Here is a 16,732-nt window from a genome sequence, read left to right on the forward strand (position 1 = left end):
GCCTTCAAAACAGGAGCAAAAATATAGGGAATAGTAATTTGTGAATAATACTGGGACGGACTGTCACAGTGAAATATGAAAATAAAACATTGGTAAAACTTACTCTATTGTATGTATGTTTATCTAATTTTCCAATATTATTTTAATACTGTTTATCACATCTCCCTGAACCTACTGAGTTATAATGAACTGACAGATTTAGACATTCATTATATCAAATCAATGTTTCCCCTCTTACCACCATCTGGTGGAGGCACGCGATCTACAGTGAACAGCTAACTCAGTGCCATTTCCAAAAGTAGCTTTTCTGGTGGGCAGAAGAAGGCAGCAGGCCCGTACGAAGCTTTCGAAAAAGAGGGGTGGCATGACAGGATTACAAAAAATGTAATGTGAAATCGTGTGCGCGCTGCGCACATCATGAGCGCGAAGCGTGAACTTCCTCGATGCCAGGGCCCGCTTAAGGACCTTGGAAGCTCCGGGGTTTTAGATGCTCTCTGATGCATTCTGAGCCTTATTTTGGAGCATTTTTGCACCAAATTTATGACCAATATTTCAGAAATTAACAGGAATCTGAGAGGTAACTTTTTCACACAAAGGTTGCTGGTGTATGGAACGAGCTGCCAGAGGAGGTAGTTAAGGCTGGGACTATCCTAATGTTTAAGAGACATTTGGACACGTACATGGATAGGACAGATTTAGATGGATATATGGGCCAAACGCATGTGAGTGGGGCTAGTTTAAATAGGACATGTTGGTCGGTGTGGGCAAGTTGGGCTGAAGGGCCTGTTTCCACACTGCATAATTCTATGACTAAAACGTTAAGAAGAAAAATGAATGTAGATAAGTAGAGCAGATTTGAAAGAGGAGTGAAATGTAAAGGCAGAGAGAGGTTTATGGGTGGAAAGGAACATAGGAAAGGAGGGGGGAGAGTGGGCTTGGGCAGATGGGTGAAGGGAAAATAGACAATAGAAAATAGAGTGCTGGAGTAACTCAGCGGGTCAGGCAGCATCTCTGGAGAACATGGATAGAAGACATGTCATAGAGGGCTGGAGTAACTCAGTGAGTCAGGCAGCATCTCTGGAGATTATATTTTGGGTCAAGACCTTCAGTAATATTCATGATGTGGCATGCATAGACATTCCTGAATGTTACCCAAACCATCGCGAGTTACTTTGTTATGGTGCTTGCCCTCTCCTATAATGTCTCTGCTGCCATGGGTGATGCAGGACAGGACACGAGCTTTGGGGCATGGTGTGAAGCTGTTGCAGTCTGTCCCAGCCTGGTAAAAACCTGGATGGAGTGGATGTGGAGAGGATGTTTCCACTAGTGGGAGAGTCTAGGACCAGTGGCCACAGCCTCGGAATTAAAAGACATTCCGTTCGGAAGGAGATGAGCAGGAATTTCTTAAGTCAGAGGGTGGTGAACTGTGGAATTCATTGCCGCAGACAGCTGTGGAGGTCAAGTCAATGGACATTTTTCAGGAGGATTGATAGATTCTTGATTGATACGGGTGTCAGAGGTAATGGGGAGAAGGCAGGAGAATGGGTTTGAGAGGGAAAGATAGAGTCATAGGGTGATACAGTGTGGAAACAGGCCCTTCGGCCCCGCATGTCCCATCTGCACTAGTCCCACCTGCCCACGTTTGATCCATATCTCTCAACTACCTCCTCTGGCAGTTTGTTCCATACACCTACCACCCTTTGTGTGAAATACATACCCCACAGATTCCTATTAAATCTTTTGCCCTTCACCTTAAACTTATGTCCTCTGCTCCTCGATTCACTTACTCTGGGTAAAAGACTCAACCATATCTATTCAAATCATGATTTTATACACCTCTATTAGATCATCCCTCATCCTCCTGTGCTCCATGAAATAGTCCCAGCCTACTCAACCTCTCCCTATAGCTCTGACCCTCTAGTCCTGGCAACATCCTCATAAATCTTCACTGTACCCTTTCCAGTTTGAAGACATCTTTCCTATAACATGGTGCCCAGAACTGAATACAATACTGTGAATGCAGCCTCACCACCTTCTTATGCAACTGCAACATGACCTCCCAACTTCTATACTCAGCGTGACCCGCTGAGTTACTCCAGCACTCTGTGAAACGTCACAGAACAGGGCAAGATTAGCAAGTTTGCTGATGATACAGATGTGAGTGGTTTTGCATATAGTGAAGATGGTTGTGAAAGATTGCAGCAAGATCTGGATCAATTAGCCAGGTGGGCAGAGGAATGGTTGATGGTTGCATGGTTCCTTGAAGGTCGTGTCGCAGGTATATCAGGTGGTCAAAAAGTATTTTGGCATTTTGGCCCTCATCAGTCAGAGTATTGAGTATAGAAGTTGGGAGGTCATGTTGCAGTTGTATAAGACGTTGGTGAGACCGCATTTAGAATATTGTGTTCAGTTCTGGGCTCCATGTTATAGGAAAGATGTCAAACTGAAAGGAGTACAGAGATCCCCATCCTGGATCAGTCCAATCAGGGTTGTGTCATCCACAAACTTGAGAAGCTTGACAGAGGTGTCTGTGGAGGTGCAGTCATTGGTGTGGCGAGAGTAGAGGAGAGGGGAGAGTACGCATCTTGCGGTGCTCCTATGCTGAGCGTTTGCGGGTCCGAGATATGCTTTCCCCGCCTCACATGCTGCTTCCTGTCAGTCAGAAAGCTGGTGATCCACCGACAGAGGGGTTCAGGCACAGTCAACTCAGAAAGTTTGGAGCGTAGTAGCTCTGGCACAATGGTGTTGAATGCAGAGCTAAAATCAATAAACAAAATCCTTGCATAAGTCCCCTGGCGCTCTAGGTGCTGGAGGATGAAGTGTAGGCCCAGATTGACTGCATCATCCACAGATCTATAGGCCCAATATGCAAAATGCAGAGGGTCCAGCAGAGGGATTGTGATATTTTTTCAGCTTGGCCAGCACAAGCCTGTCAACGGTCTCCATGACTACAGAGGTCAGTGCGACAAGCCTGTAGTCTTCAAGACAAGTAATCCTTACCTTTTTGGGTACAGGGACATTAGTGGAGACTTTGGAGCAGGCAGGGTCAGTGCATCTTTGCAGGTACTGGTTAAAAATGAGTAATTGGGTGTGAAGTGTTGGTGGGGGTGGGAAAGGGACCACTCTTTTCTTTACTGGAGTCTTTCCTTAAGTAGGTGTGAGGTGGTGAATGGGAAGGAGAGAGCGCAGGGTCCATTCTTCTCAGACTGGGATCTGGCTGTGTTTGTTGGGGAGGGGGTACCCGTGTTACATTTCTGATTTTCAAACCTGAAGTAAAGCTCATTCAGGTAGTTCGTCAGCTGACGATTGTCCAAAGAGCGGGGGAGGGGGGGTTTTCCTCTTATAGCTGATGATTTCTTGCATGCCCTTCCAAACTGAAGAAGAGTCATTAGCTGAGAACTTGCTCCTCAACTTCTCAGAGTACCTTTCCTTGGCAGCTCCGATTTCTCTTCTCAGCTCTTTATCGATTAGGCTATCTTTTAACTCTTTAACGATCAGGCTATTGGCTTGACGCATATTTGCCCCCACCCCCATTCCCCCGATCTCGAAATGGAAATGTTACATCTGTATATAATGATTCCATTTAAATGGATATTTATGTCACAAACTATGGAATTCATATTTTTCAGTATTATTATCAAGGAAAAGAGAGCAGTTCCAATTGTTTGATATTATTTGATATTGTTTAAAATTATTCATATGGAGGAGAAAATATAATAGCTCTAAAACCTACCTTAATTTTGCAATTTCACTAAAGATAATCCCCCTTTCCCTCTTCCCTCCCCCACTTCTCTCTCCCCTCCCTTCCCCTCTCTCTCTCCCGCTCCTACATACCCCCCCCTCCTCTTTCTGACAGGGGGGACGAAGATGAAGGTGGTGTGGGCCCAGCGGGGGTGGCGTGGGCACAGTGGGGGTGGGCGTGGGCACAGTGGGGGTCAGTGGGAGTGGTGTGGGCCCAGCGGGGGTGGCGTGGGCCCAGTGGGGGTCAGGTGGTGTGGGCCCAGCGGGGGGAGTGGGCCCAGTGGGGGCCCAGCGGGGGTGGTGTGGGCCCAGCGGGGGTGGTGTGGGCCCAGCGGGGGTGGCGTGGGCCCAGTGGGGGTCAGCAGCGGTGGCGTGGGCCCAGCAGGAGTGGTGTGGGCCCAGCGGGGTGGTGGTGTGGGCCCAGCGGGGGTGGTGTGGGCCCAGCGGGGGTGGCGTGGGCCCAGTGGGGGTGGCATGGGCCCAGCGGGGGTGGTGTGGGCCCAGCGGGGGTGGCGTGGTTCCAGTGGGGGTCAGCAGCGGCGGTGTGGGCCCAGCGGGGGTGGCGTGGGCCCAGTGGGGGTCAGTGGGGGTGGTGTGGGCCTAGCGGGGATGGCGTGGGCCCAGTGGGGGTCAGTGGGGGTGGTGTGGGCCAGCGGGGGTGTGTGGGCCCTAGCGGGGATGGCGTGGGCCCAGTGGGGGTCAGTAGGGGTGGTGTGGGCCCAGCGGGGGTGGTGTGGGCCCAGCTGGGGGTGGTGTGGGCCCAGCTGGGGTGGTGTGGGCCCAGCGGGGGTGGTGTGGGCCCAGGGGGGGTGGCGTGGGCACAGTGGGGGTCAGTGGGGGTGGTGTGGGCATAGTGGGGGTCAGTGGGGGTGGTGTGGCCCAGCGGGGGTGGCGTGGGCACAGTGGGGGGTGGCGTGGGCACAGCGGGGTGGTGGGTGGGCACAGTGGGGGTCAGTGGGGGTGGTGTGGGCCCCCAGCAGGGGTGGCATGGGCACAGCGGGGGTGGCGTGGGGGGAAGGTGGCTTGTGCCCAGGTGGCGAGGGGAGTGGGCCCCGCCGCAGCTGCGTCTAGTGTTGGGGTTACAGCCGTTGGGTTCAGATTCAGCCACTCCCGCCCGGCGACGGGAGGACGGTCTCCTGGTCGCCAGGGAAGCCGTTGGTGAGGCTCCGATGCCGCGGATGGAGGCGCTGGACTGGGCCCCCCCCTCCCCTCCCCGGGCCCAGAGAAATGGGCACTCCCTTATCCCACGGGCCAGATCTTTTTTCTGATTTTTTTTCCCCCGATTTTTTTTTCTTTCTTTTTTTTTTTTCCCTGGGGATTTTTTCTTACTCTGGGGGGGGGGAAAGGGGGGTGCGGTTGCACCCAACGCACCCCCCCCCCCTTCGGACGGCCATGGGCAGGCAGCATTGTGGAGTAAGGGGATACAGTGAACACATTTCTACCACGGAAAGACAGATTTGTTAAATGCCGTGGAGTAGTTACTACCCACAAGTTAGGATTACAGTTCTGAAAGGTGTGTAGGAGCATCACGGTCAAGTCACTGATCTAGAATGGTCTGAAGCAGGATCCTGACCCGTGCCATAGAGGGAGTACAGAGAAGGTTCACCAGATTGATTCCTGGGATGTCAGGACTTTCATATGAAGAAACATAGAAACATAGAAAATAGGTGCAGGAGTAGGCCATTCAGCCCTTCGAGCCTGCACTGCCATTCAATATGATCATGGCTGATCATCCAACTCTGTATCCTGTTCCTGCCTTCTCTCCATACCCCCTGATCCCTTTAGCCACAAGGGCCACATCTAACTCCCTCTTAAATATAGTCAATGAACTGGCCTCAACTACCTTCTGCGGGAGAGAATTCCAGAGATTCACCACTCTCTGTGTGAAAAATGTTTTCCTCATCTCGGTCCTAAAAGATTTCCCCCTTATCCTTATACTGTGACCCCTTGTTCTGGACTTCCCCAAAATCGGGAACAATCTTCCTGCATATAGCCTGTCCTCTTAAGAATTTTGTAAGTTTCTATAAAGACTGGATAGACTCAGCTTGTACTCGCTAGAATTTAGAAGATTGAGGGGGGATCTTACAGAAACTTACATCCTTTAACACCATTAGTTAACAATAAAAATAATCACATTTTAAACAAATTAATTGGCTTCTGGCATTTGCTGCTGAAAGTGTTCCCTACCGTATAGAAATATAGTAAGGTTTTATACAAACACATGGGTTTTAATGCTATTTAGAGGATCTTAAACCACTGAAATGTAGTTTGTGTAACAGGACCAACAAGTTTGCACCAACATTATACAGCTTCTATTTGTTTAGTTTGCATTATGTACGCATCCCAGACTTACATTTCAATGCTTTCTTGAGCATTTTGTACAATTATTAACAACCTATTCCACAAAATGGTTGAGACTTTGCTGGCAACAATTGATTTTGAGGGAAACAGATTGGGATTTTTGATGCGCATGGACATGTCCAAACCACTGTATATTCAAATTGTCACAATCGGTCAACATCTACCACCTTGCAAAGGAAGAACAACAATAATTTTACTTCGGACTCACGTGAGTGATTCCGTGAAGAAGACCCGCCAGACGTTGTTCGCATGGCAAGACACCGGACGTGCAGGGCTTCGCTCCCTGGCCATGGTAAAGTGAAACCTGTAGGTAAGACTTTTATTACTTACCAGGTTTGATGTTCGTGTCATAAAATAAAGATCAAACTTCTAACTGGTAAGTTCTCGTTTAATCTTACTATCAAATACCACACAAGCACTTGAAGAGTTTAGGTGAACTACATTGGCACGTCTCACAACTACAATTAATTCTATACATCTTTGTACCCTTTGACTACTAAAGCTGCATTATGAAAACTAAATCACCCACAAAACTGTTTAAAACCTGTTTTTATTTTTGGAAAAACTAGTTAAATCTGGCTACAAAAGATCTTCTCTACATTATGAAAATTTGAAAAATTCACCTTGCATCTTTATTGGGTAAACTTTCTTACTGTTTTGCATATTGTTGCTTACAACAAATGAAGCAAAGTGCTGAGAATAACCATTTATATTATTAGTCTGTAAAACTACCAAATATGATTGTGTTCTATAAATTATGGCAATTGGAGCTTTGGAGATTTTGCCTGTTACTTTACTACACATCACATTATATTGTAAATGGTCTTACTAGTCATAGTTTGTAAATAAATAATCAACTGATCTAGCTCCGTTGTATACATTAAGAACAGAAGATTGTGATATACGCAAACAATCATAACTCATCCAGTGTAGTATCCCATTCATTCCTATATTTGTGCTCTTTTACAACGGAAACAATATCAACTCTTAAATTCCATCTCATCTATATTGGGAAAGTAAAAATCCCCTACGAAGACAACCCTATGAATCATGCAGCTGTCTGCAATCCTCTCCAATTCCAGTTGGTTATTTTTGAGGTTTATATTTCACTCCCAACAAGATGATCATCCACTTTATATTTCTCAGCTCCACCCACATAGCCTCACTGGATGATCCTTCTGTAATGTAATCGTGCAAATTAATACTATAATGTTCTCCTTAATTAATAAAGCAACTCCTCCTGTTTTATCCACACCTGTCTTTCCTGTCACACCTGTACCCTGGAACATTAAGCTGACAGTGAGTTCTGTCCCTCCCTTACTCATGTTTCTGTAATGGCTATAATGCACATGCCTACCCACGCCCAGAGTTCATCTGCCGTACCTGTCAAGCCTCTCGCATTGCAATAATTGCATTTTAATCCAACCATCTTTCCATGTTCCCTGCCATCTTCCTGCCTATCCTGTCAACTGAACTTGCTGTACACACTTCCAGTCTCTAACCTGCCTACTGCATTGGATCCCATTCCCCTACCAATCTATTCCAACCCTTCCAAATAGCACTTGCAAACCAGCGCGCCAGGACATTGGTCCCTCTCCAGTTGAAATGCAATCCCTCCCTTTTGTATAGGTCACCTCTGTCCCAGAAGAGATCCCAATGGTTCAAAAAATCTGAGTCCCTGTCCCCTGCATTAATGTCTCAGCCATGCATTCAGCTGAACTATCTTCCTATTCCTACCCACACTAGCACATAGCACAGGGAGTAATCTGCAGATGCACCATAGAAAGCATTTTATCCGGATGCATCACAGCTTGGTTTGGAAACAGCTCCAACCAGGGCCGTACGATATTGCAGCAAATTGTGGACACAGCTCAGACCATTACACAAACCAACCTCCCTTCTATTGATTCCATTTATACCTCACGCTGCCTTGGCAAGGCCAGCAACATAATCAAGAGCCAGTCACACCTTGGCCACTCCCTCTTCTCCCCTCTCCCATCAGGCAAAGGGTATATAAGTGTGAAAATGCTCACCACTAGATTCAAGGACAGTTTCTTCCCAGCTGTTATCAAGCAACTGAATCATCCTACCACAACCAGAGAGCAGTGCTGAACTACTATCTACCTCTTTGATGTCCCTCAGACCATCCTTGACAGGACTTTGCTGGTTTTACCTTGCACCAAGCATTATTCCCTTGTCATGGATTGATTGTAATCATGTATTGTCTTTCTGCTGACTGGTTAGCATGCAATAAAAAACATTCTCGGTATATGTGACAATAAACTAAACTGAACTGAGATCACTATCCTGGTGGTCCTGCTTTTTAACAATTGTTTAACCACTTATCCTAACTCTGTGGGGGCTCAGCACTGTACAGCCGGCATCTCGGATGTTGGAACGGAGTGGATCTTGGGAGAAGGTGGTGATGGGTGGAAGGAAGAGGCGAGCAGGAAGGAGAGGGGTGAACCTATCAATGTCTCCAGTGCCTTCAAGGTTGGCTTTAGGTGGCTCCCCTGGGACAGATAGATGGCCCGGGTGAGAAGAGGAACATAGCTTTGTAGGCAGGACCAGATTTAGATGAAGAGAGGCCCTAAGCTATTTCGCTTGTGAGCCCCCCCCCCCCCCTCCTATCCCCCCACCCTCACGACTAGAGGGCCATGACTACCCCACAGTGACAGTGTGACACTTTTAGATCCTACTGTATGTTGTCATTAAACAGTTGGTTTTAAAATACATATTGGATTCACCGTGGAGCAGGCGGTGCTTTACCTGGATCACCGTTTGAAGCTCTGCAGTATTGGGCCTGTTGCTTCAACATCATGGAGCTGTGGTTTGCAGAGCTCCCAGCCTCGGGCCGCGCTGGTTTTAATATCGCGGAGCCCTGGGAACCCTTTGCTGAGGGCCACCAGCGTGAATCTCCACCCAGCTCAGCCTGTGGACTTTGAGAGCCACGGTCTCCGGTAGGAAGTGGCCGATTCGGAAGTCCAAGCTGCTGAGAATGTTCTCCAGTTCTGACATCGGATGGTGACCCCCAAATTTAATTGTACCAATGGCCATGAGGGGGGGTCCAAGAGGGGGTCCGTTGGAGACTGGAAAAGGGATCATCAATGGGGGCGAGGACTCCTTCCCATGGAAGAACGGTGTGAGGCGGAGGCGATGAAAGAAGAGCTCCAAATCGAGGCGGGCGTGGAGCTCATTGAGGTGGGGACAGAGGGGAACAAACGTGAGGCCTCTGCTGAGGACCATTCGGTATCAGAGAGGGGGAGGTCAGGGGGGATGGTGAACACACAGCAGGGATGGGGGTTGGGGCCGGGGGAAGGCAGGTGGGTGGACTGAGGCCAAGGCGATGTCTGGTGGAGGGGTGGTGGGTGGTCAGGGGGTAGGGGGGTATGAGGACTGAAGTGTGGGTGGGGAAGAGCTGGGGTCACATGGTTTGAGGGGAATGGGGAAGACCCAGTGGAGCAGCCACTGAGATTACCAGGTTTGGGGGACTAGCACTAGGAGCCAGCGCAGTCAAACCCGGGGGAGTGCTAGTCTGCAGCAAGGAAACTTCAGGCCCGGTGCTGAGTCCAGGCTGCAGGTAAGGTGACGGCTGCGGGCTGCTGGAAGGCGGTGGAGAGGCCAGGGTCAGCGGGCAAAGATTAGGAGGTCCCGGTGGGTGCATGGTCGGTGGGGCGGCGAGGTTCGACGTGTCCGGTGAGACAGTGAGGTGAGTAGGCCCCCCTGGATCTCGAGGCTCTAAGCTCAAGCTTGTCCATCTTATACGTAAATCCGGCCCTGTTTGTAGGCCAATCTGGTTGAAGGCGACAGAGGAGGCCCTGCAAGAGACTGGGGCTTACCAAGATTGAGAACTGATTCAGTAGCCTGACTTTAGTCTATGGAAAAAACACCAAAACATGGTGGCACCCGCATGTGTAAATATGCAAAATGAATCTCACTGTGCAGTTGCACATGTGATAAATAAAGCACTTCTCCTAGAGCACACAATTACAGAAAAGTAGAATTGGAGATCAGAATTATGGTCACTTTACTGACACATTCAATAAAATAACACGTAGACATCAGATGCACAATTCTTTCTTAAAATTAGGCCACATGCCTCACCAAAATAAATTTGGTAACATGATTGTGAGCATGACTATATTTGACTGCCCGACTTCCGGGTATCTGCCTAAAGTCCAGGGGAGATTAGACAAACCAAAAGGCAAAAGATTGAAAGTAAACCTGCAGCAAACAACCAGAGAAACCCGACAGGAACATGTGTTTTGTCATTAATGCACTCACTAGCAGAGGTTGCAAGGGCAGCTGTGACTTCCAGAATCACTTCAGGAGCTATTTAGTCCAGAGGTCCTGAAAAACAGGAGATTCAAATTTACACTTCCAAAAGACCAAATACCCAATTCTGTAGAAGGATCATGATCTGAAACATCAGTCTGAAGAAGGGTCTTGACCCGAAACGTCACCCATTCCATCACTCCAGAGATGCTGCAGAAGACCGTAAAAAGTTGTGAACACTGCCCAGCCCATCACCAGCTCTGACCTCCCCACAATCAAAAGGATTTATAGGAGTCGCTGCCTCAAAAAGGCTGCCAGCATCATCAGAGATCCACACCACCCTGGTCACACACTCAATTCACCACTGCCATTGGGAAGAAGGTACAATAGCCTGGAAACTGTATTATCCAGGTTCAGGAACAGCTTCTTCCCTACAACCATCAGGCTATTAAACACTACAACCTCAAATAAGTTCTGAACTACGTAGACTATTAATGTTATTATTGCACTATTATTGTTTGTTTTTTATGTGTAAGTATGTGTGCGTGTGTGTATATATATGATAGATAGATAGATAGATAGATAGATAGATAGATAGATAGATAGATAGATAGATAGATAGATAGATAGATAGATAGATAGATAGAATCTTTATTTGCCACACGACCAGGGTTGGTGGTATTTGGGTTTGGTACATGATGGTACACTGCTTTAGTCACATTAACACTAATAACAACACAGATCACAGTAATAAAGTGCATCCCATACCACATCACAAATCACAAATCTCACCAACAATACATAGTGCAAAAGAACAGACAAATAGACAAGACACTATATACATCAAAAGTCCTTAATATTTACTGTTATTGGAGGGAATGGAGTGTTCTTATTGCTGAGGGGAAGAAACTGTTTTTAAAGCGGGTGGATTTTGTAGCAAGTGACCTGAGGCTCCTCCCTGAAGGGAGAGACTGGAAAAGGTGGTTTGCTGGATGGGAGGGGTCCGAGATGATCTTTATTGCCCGTTTTGAGGTACGTTGGAGGTAAATGGAATGGATTGAGGGGAGGGGGGAGTTGATGATCCTGGAGGCCTTGGAGACAATGCGCTGTAATCTGTGTAGTGAGTGACTGTCAGTGTTTCCGTACCAGACTGTGATTGAGGAGGTGATGATGCTTTCAATGATGGATTGATAAAAACGGACCAGGAGGTGTTTGTGGACTCTGAACTTTTTGAGCTGTGTGAGGAAGTATAGGCGTTGTTGTCCTTTCTTGATGATGTGGTCTGCGTTGATGTGCCATTTTAGATTATTGCAGATATAGGTGCCCAGAAACTTAAATGAGTTTGTGGAGGTTATGGGATGGGAGTTGACATGGACCGGGGGTTTGGGGTTTTGTTTGCGTCTGAAATCTATGATGATTTCTAAGGTTTTTGATGTATTAAGCTGGAGGTTGTTGTCTGCGCACCATTTGACTGCGCTGTCCACTGTTTGATGGCATTGTGATTCGTTGTTGTCTGAGATGAGGCCAATTATTGTTGTGTCGTCTGCATATTTAAACATTTTGACTGAGCTGCATTGGGATGTGAGGTTGTTGGTGTAAAGTGAAAAGAGCTGAGGTGACAGAACGCACCCTTGAGGGGCTCCTGTGTTGAGAGTCAGAGGGCTGGAGAGTTTTTCACCCACCTTGACTCTTTGCTGTCTGTTTGTCAGAAAGTGCAGAATCCAATGGCACAGGGCTGGGTGAATGCTCATGTCCAACAGTTTATTGTAGAGTTTAATTGAGTGTATAGTGTTAAAGGCCGAGCTAAAGTCTATAAACAGGATGCGTGCATAAGTGTTCGGTGATTCCAGATGATGTAGGGAGTAGTGAAGAGCTAAGTTGATAGCATCCTCCACAGACCGGTTGGCGCTGTATGCAAATTGGAAAGGGTCCATGATGTGGGCAGTGATCTAAATATATGTATTTGTATGTGTATACGACACACACTGATTTTTTCTTCTCTCATTTATATTGTTTACAGTGTACTATGTTTACATATTCAGTTGTGCTGCTGCAAGTAGCTGGGACATATGACAATAAAAGACTCTTGACTCCAGCATTTTGTGTCTACCCAATTCACAGGCCCCGTTTATGGCTGTGGAAGTGCTTATATTAACATACCTGTACCTGTACCCCTGTACCCATTGAATGGCAATGACGCTGAACATAGTGCGCTGAAAATGCCATTGTGGTGCATGCTATCTATATAATTAAAAGTCTTGACCACTTCCTGTCTGTGCTGTATATTGATTTTAGAAAAAACACTACCCTGTATCGCTGTGATTTTTGGCCATCTTACTCATAGTCTTCCTCCGCTGTCTGTGAGTGTGTGTGTGTGTGTGTGTATGTGTATGTGTATGTGTATGTGTGTGTGAGTGTGTGTGTGAATCTGTGTGTGTGAGTCTGTGTGTGTGTGTGTCTGTGTGTGTGTGAGTGAGTGAGTGAGTGAGTGTGAGTGTGTGTGTGTGTGTGTGTGTGTGTGTGTGTGTGTGTGTGTGTAAGGTGTGTGTGTGTGTGTGTGTGTGTGTGTATGTGTGTGTGTGTGTAAGTCTGTGTGTGTGTGTGTGTGTGTGTGTGTGTGTGTGTGTGTGTGTGTGTGTGTGTGTGTGTGTGTGTGAGAGAGAGTGTGTGTGTGTGTGTGTGTGTGTGTGTGAGTGTGTGTGTGTGTATGTGTGAGTGTGTGTGTGTCTGTGTGAGACGGGGAGCTGCAACACGGTGGTTCCCTGGCTGTTACTTTCCATGGTGTTTACATGCAATGTGTTCTAACTGGTTTTGAAACTAACATTTAGATGCAGAGAAGGGTTGGTTGGAAACAATCACATGATCGCCAACAGCTGAATGTATAAAGCACGTGTTCCTTCTATATTCAAACGCAAGAAGCAGCTGAACTTTGTGGAGGAATGTTTTAAATTCTGCGTCAATTCCATTTAAAAATACTCCCTGCTAGCACGTCGCCTACGTATCACATGTTGTTAACATGTATTTGAACAATTATCTAACTACTTTCCTCCCGGTCGTTCATCTCACTGTAGTTGGCTGATGGACCTATTGTACAATCAGGTTTTGGAGTTCATTTCAACTTTATTTGCGTTTGTGATTTGATTTTTTTCACTCGCCAAATGAGCTGAAACAGCATAAAATCGGATTCCAGAAATAAATATTTGCAAAAACAAAGAGAAACAAAAAAAAATCCTTTTTGAGGAAACACTTTACAAAACTCTTCAACAAAACCATTAGGAAAATGGTCATTCGGAGTTGGAAAAAATACTTAAACGTCGCCCAATACTTCTATCCAGAGATGCTGCCTGTCCCGCTGAGTTACTCCAGCATTTTGTGCGTATCTTGGGTTTAAACCAGCATCTGTAGTTCCTCCCTACAACTTAAACTATTAACCCGAAGACACGACGTGAACTTTCACTCATCTGGCATTAAATTAATATTATTACAGTCTTTCCTATTTTAAAATGTGATTGGAAATGAAAGTAGGATTTGTCTTTAATGTTTGATCACTTGGAGGTATTCGTGAGAGGAAGATCAAAATAACCATTTGTTGCCATACTCTATTTTGCTTGACGTTAAAAAATAACGTGTTACTTTTGTATCTTAGATGTATCTTATTTTGCAACTGTAACCGAGTGTTAATTTTACATCGGTTGAAGAAACATCATTCAGAAGCAGGTTGGGTGATCAGTTAGGTGATCAGCATACAGCATATGTGTTGTTCACTCCGATTGACAAATGTTGTGCTGCTGCAAGTAAGAATTTCATTGTTCTATCTGGGACTCTTGAATTCGGAAATTTGCCTTCACTAAAACCTTTGTTTAAATCCATCTGAATTTCGCCCGTCGCTAAAGCTTTGGGAAGGGCACAGGGAAAAAACTGAAGGTCTGGACCCCTGGAATCCCGCTTTCCTATCTGTGTGTCGGGTTTGTAGAGCGACTGGGGGCAATGTACCATTCCCTGACAGTGGGCGTGGCGGTATTGGCCCCACAGTGGATACAAGTGAGATGTGGCACTTGTATGAAAGGCACCAGCAGTTACCCGGTGCCGTGTTCGCTGCACGCCACACAATTGTTCGCTTGCTTGCCGGTCCATTTAAACATTTTGACACCGAGAAGCAGCTGTTCCGATTTAAAGTGTGTTTTCCTCAACCCTGGCCAGACGACCGGTATTTAGTTTCACGCAGCAGCCGTTTGTGATCACACGGAGGGCAGGCAGCACGCCGTGTGTTAGTTAATATGTGTATTTACGGTAGTTGACGATTGTCCTTGCTATATTTATGGGCTTTGCAGTGCGCCGTGATACAGAGAGAGGGCAATATTAGCAGCCGGGAATGAATGAATGCAGGACAAATTCAAAATGGAAACAACCAGCAGCTTGTTCATTTAACGTTTTTTTTAAACCTGCCTTTTGTTTTTGTTTTTGTTTTCTCGCCGCCCTCTTCCTATATTGAAGCAGTGAGCCGAGTTGTTTTGAATCTTGATGAGTAGCTACCCCGTTACATGTACACTGTCTGTCCAATAACCGTCCTCAACGTACGGGGATTTCCCCCGGGATTGGGTTCCAACACAATAGGCTCTAACGATTGTATTTGTCGTCATTGTCACCGTTATCGATGCTATCAATCGCCTGCCCTGATGCCGCAATTACATTGCTTTTGGCTGCGAAAGAAGAGTGGCTGTCGGTGTTGATTGGCAGGTTTCAATCCAAACACACATCTCTGGACCCAACAAGGTCTCTCTCCTATCTTAGATGGAGTTTGTTCAGTGTAATTTATTGTCACGTGTACCGAGGTACAGTGAACAGCTTTTGTTGCATGCTAGCCAGGTTACAAGCGAGCTATTCACAGTGTTCAGATACACGATAAGGGAATTACGTTTAGTGCAAAGTAAAGCCTGTAAAGTCCGATCAAAGATAGTCCGAGGGTCACCAAAGAGGTAGATGGTAATACAGGACTGCTCTCATAAGGTCATAAAGTCATAAGCCATAAGAATTAGGCCATTCGGCCCATCAAGTCTACTCCGCCATTCAATCATGGCTGATCTATCTCTCCCCCCTCACCCCATTCTCCTGCCTTCTCTCCATAACCTCTGACACCTGCACTAATGAAGAATCTAGCTATCTCTGCCTTAAAAATATCCACTGACTCGGCCTTTGTATGTCTTTCCACTGACTGGTTAGCACGCAACAAAAGCTTTTCACTGTACCTCGGTACACGTGACAATAAATTTACTTGATGCCCCTTTCCACAGATGCTGCCCATCCATTACTTATTTCCAATATTTTATGTTTTTACTACAAATTTTGAAAATCCTTTATCCCACCATCACAGATTCATCAACTGGTGAAAAATGTAGTACTGAAGGAAACAAAATTACAAATTAGTTATTCAGCTGAGCTAAAAAAATAATCTTTGTGTACAGTTGAGAACAGGGCCGGATTTAGATGAAGAGAGGCCCTAGGCTATTCCACTTGTGAGACCCCTCCCAATCCCCCACCCCCCAGGATGAGAGGAAGATGGAAGAGTCCACCAGATTGACACCGATGTGCATCCGAGCGTGGCCAATGAGATGAGGGCTGGAAAATATTTATTTATTGCCAGTGCTAGTGTCGAGTTATCAGCTTAAAACACTATTATTCTGAAATGGAGGGCAAGGAAAATTACTACAGTGCGTTGTGACAGCATATGTAAGAAAGGCCTTTGACAGTGTCAAAAATATTATACACCAGGCCCGTACGAAGCTTTTCAAAAAGGGGGGTGGCATGGCAGGATTACAAAACTTTTATGTGAAATAAGTGCACGCAGCGCATATCACAAGCGCGAAGCTGAAAGACCCTTTTTGCCGGGGTCCACTGGAAGGGCCCTGGAAGCTCTGGGGTTTTAGATGCTCTATGGTGCATTCTGAGTCTTATTTTGGGGCATTTTTGCACCAAATTTATGACCAATATTTCAGAAATAATTTTCGTTGTCAAGAGTAATGAGTGGTTGGAATGGGATGATTGGGGTCATTGTCGTGTACTTTTTTAAAATCAAGAATTGAAGCTGTCCTTGATTTAATAATCAAGTTGCACTGTAAAATGTTATGTAAAATGTTATAAAGGAGCATGCAAACACTGCAAATAAAATACTGTAAGTTTTTGCAGTAACTAAAACCTTTTTTTAGAAAATGTTTTGTGTGTTGATTTTATTGTCTGTTACTGTTCGACTGTGTTAGTGTGTGCACATTAAAAATATGATGCAAAATGAAAGTTGCAAACTATGAAATTCATATTTTACAGTATTATTATCAAGGAAAAGAAAGCAGTTCCAATTGTT

The sequence above is a fragment of the Leucoraja erinacea genome, chromosome 19 (genome assembly GCF_028641065.1).
Source record: "Leucoraja erinacea ecotype New England chromosome 19, Leri_hhj_1, whole genome shotgun sequence".
Lineage (NCBI taxonomy): Eukaryota > Metazoa > Chordata > Chondrichthyes > Rajiformes > Rajidae > Leucoraja > Leucoraja erinaceus.